Below are 3,994 nucleotides of genomic sequence, written 5' to 3' on the forward strand. Positions count from 1 at the left end.
GGATACAGACAACAGATTTATTGCTGGGGATTGGTGAAACGATTTGTTATTCTTTGACCAGTATTAATATTCTTCAAGTAATTTGGAACTTACTGTTCTATGTGACACAATTTTTTTTCAAAATGTTTTAATCACCCAGAATTTTTTTGTTCCTTCCTTTCCTATTCTTTCTCCTCCCCAAATACCTCTGAGATAGTCCCTTCCCTCCTTACACAATTTTATGTTCTTTCTCTCTCTCCCTCTCAAAAAACAAAACTTGGAAGTTTTTAAAATAAAAATCACTTTTTCTAACCAACTTTAGAGGTAAAAAACACATGTCTAGATTAACACTCACAAGCCCTTGCCCAGAGAGCACAGAAATCATCACTTAGGGAAGGCATGAAGGATCCTTTATAGAAATCTTTAACAAAGTTTTACAAGTCATTGACTCCTGTGGATTGATGTCTATATTCAGGTGAGGGCAGGCACAAGATAAGGCAAGGCCTGCGATTGGGCAGTGAAAAAGTAAGGTGGGCACAGAGTTTTGGAGAAGAAGGGAGAAGAGCCAAGAAGGAGGAAGAGAGGGACGACCCAGATCCATGTGGACTTAATGGCCACAGGTAGATATGAATATTTTATAATGGATGGATTATTATAGGACAATTTGTCTTATCTAGGTGAGCAGTTTGTGTCAATATTAATTGGCACTGAGTTTATTGTGTGGACATTTTGTGGAGTGAGAATTTACTGATATAAATCTGATTGACAAATTACAAGCTTCTAGAGTTTTGATTTTCCTGGGATGCTGGGAATTATGACAATAACCACAGTGGAAGGATGCTGGGAATGTGAGCAGAGTTCACAGCAAGAGAGCCTTGAGATAAGCGGTCTCTGTATGGGACTGGCGTGGCAGCGACCTGCCTTGAGAACTAGATGGATGGCCGCTGACGGGGCTAGCCATGGCATCGAGATTGCTGCAGGGCCCAAAAAGTAGCCAGCTATAATGTGGGATGGAAATTGGGTATGTAGTGAGTAGGGTGGAGATGGTTTGCCATTGAGATGAAAATACCTGGCTGATGCCATGTGGCCCTACAGTACCAGGATAGCATGGGTTGGTGTATTATTTATAATATTTACTATAGCAGACTCCAGTTGAATCCAACTGACTCAGATAACAAAGAAAGCTATTTACAGAAATACATGAGTCTACAGGGGCCATTTCTACTCAAACCATGTAATGTAAGGGATATTTTCATGATAATGCATGACCCATATGTGATACATATCACATTTTATTATTTGTTACAGCAGAATGCAATAAAGAGGGCATCTTTAACGTACATTTTTAAAGCTTTATAAAAAAATTAACAGGATGGAGAAAGGACTCATAAATGGTTAGGAGTATTTATTGCTCTTGCAAAGGACAAAGGCTCTATTCCTGACCCCAAAATCTCATGGCTTACAACCATTTGTAACTCCAGTTCAAGGGGATTTGATCCCCTCCCCCTTGTGGCATATAGATGGACACCAAGCATGCATGTGGTACTCATACACACATGAAGGCAAAACACTTTAACATATAGAAATGGGACCTAAATTCCATTTCTCAGCTAAGTGGCTGCAACTGTGGATTTACATCTAGATTGTGTATTCTAGTCCATGGGTCTACAAGTCTTTCTGTGCTGGTGCCATGATGGTTTTCTTGCTATAGCTGTATAAGATTATGTATTATGACACCACCAACATTGTTTTCCACTAAGGATTGTGTTAGCCTATTAAAGCCTTTGTGTTCTGAATTTTAGGGCTTTTTTTTTTCTCTAGGTCTATGGAAAATGTCATGTGAATTTTGATGGGGATTACATAGAATCTGTACATTATTTTGGGTGATGCAGCTTTTTTTAAAAAATTAATTAAAATTAATTTATTCATTTTAATGTATATGAGTACACTATAGCTGTCTTCAGACACACCAGAAGAGGGCATCAGATTCCATTACAGATGTTTGCGAGTCACCATGTGGTTACTGGGAGTTGAAGTCAAGACCTCTGGAAGAGCAGTCAGTGCCCTTAACTGCTGAGCCATCTCTCCTGGTCAATGCAGCTCTTTTAAACCTAATTCATGACATGTTTTTGTCACGTGACACAAGCTAGAGTTTTTGAGAAGAGGTAATATCAATTGAGAAAGTGCATCTAACAGATTGGGGTGTAGGCAAGCCTGTTGGACATTACTCCTCGAGTCCCAGAGTGCATAAGAACACAGGCTGATCAAGCCCTGGTCTCAAGCCAACCAGCAGCACTCCTCCATGGTCTCTGCTTCATTTTCTGCCTCCAGCTTTTTGCTGCTTTGACTTCCCTTGATAGATTGAGACCTGTGAGGTGAAACAAATCCTCCAAGTTGCTTTTGGTTGTAGTGTTTTCTCACAGCGATAGAAACCTAAGGTGATATTATGCTGACTCCTAATGACTTATTAAAGCCATCATTAGTATCTCTCTCACCACTCATTAGAAAGCTGCTTTAAACAGTAGTGGCAATAGCACAGAGTTCCTCTGTACTGTCTTCAAGTACAGAGACTCAGAGACTGCAGAATAACTAGAGAACTTTAAAGATTTTTCTGTTTCTTGATTAAAAGCCTCTTTTGCTTCTATAAACTGTGGGATTCAAGTCTCTGACTAGATATTACAGTAATTTTTCTTTCTTCAGTTTTACTTACAATAGCTTCCTATGTTTAAGAAACATGAAGTGAGTTTTATTCACATTAATTATACTTTTTACTATCATAGAGTAGTCTTGATTATCTTATTCAAATAGTTTTTCTACATAAATATTTTCTTGACCTGAAGGAATGGCATGTGTTTAAGAACAGCGCTTGCAGAGGTCCTGAGTTGGTTTCCAATCACATGTCAGGCAACTCACAACCAATAGCGAATCTTGCTTCAGAGTGCTGTGCCACCTCTGGCCTTCATAGGAGCACGCGCGCACACACACACACACACACACACACACACACACTCACACACACACATACCACACCACACCACACACACACACACCACAACACAACACACACACACACACACCACAACACAACACACACACAGGCACACATACACACACACCACACACACACCACAACACAACGCATGCATGCACACTAAAATATTTTGATAATTGTCTTTGACATGACTTACTTTATTTTAAATTTTATTATATACAAAAAACTGTCCATCCCTTTTGGTCACTATTTACACAAAATATTTTATATTCTTTTAGCTTCATCTTATATGTGTTTCCGAAGCTAAAAAGAGTCTACAATATAATTCATATATTTGGATTATTTCAGATTGGTTATAGCAATCAATTTTTCTCATTTATTTATTTATTCACTTAACGTCCTGATTGTAACCTTCTTCCTCCCAGTCTCCCCTTCACATGGCCCCTCCCTTTACTTCCCCTCCCTTTCATCTCTGAGAAGGGGAAGGTCCCCCTGGGTACCCATCCACCCAGACACCTTGAGTCACTGTAGGACTATGCACCTCCTTTCCCATTGAGGCCAGATAACACAGCTCCTTTAAGGGAACAGGATACTCAGGCAGGTAACAGAGCCAACATAAGCCCCTACTCCAGTTGTTGGGGACACACATGAAGATGAAGCTGCACATCTGCTACATATGTGGGGGGGGCGGTGCTAGGTCCAGCCCATGCCTGCTCTTTGGTTGATGGTTGAGATTAGAGACCCCCAAGTGTCTGGGTCAGTTGACTCTGTTTGTCTTCTTGTAGTGTCTCTGTCCCCTCTGGGTTCCTCAATCCTTCTCCCAGCTCTTCCACAAGACTTCTTGAGCTCCATCTAATGTTAGGCTGTGGGTCACTACATCTGTTTGGTCAGCTGCTGGGTGGAGCCTCTCAGAGGACAGTTATGCTAGTTTCCTGTCTGCAAGCATAACAGAGTATCACTAATAGTGTCAGGAATTGGTTCTTGCCCATGGGGTGGATCTCAAATTGGGCCGTCCATTGGTTG

Source organism: Rattus norvegicus, chromosome 1 (assembly GCF_036323735.1).
Source record: "Rattus norvegicus strain BN/NHsdMcwi chromosome 1, GRCr8, whole genome shotgun sequence".
NCBI lineage: Eukaryota > Metazoa > Chordata > Mammalia > Rodentia > Muridae > Rattus > Rattus norvegicus.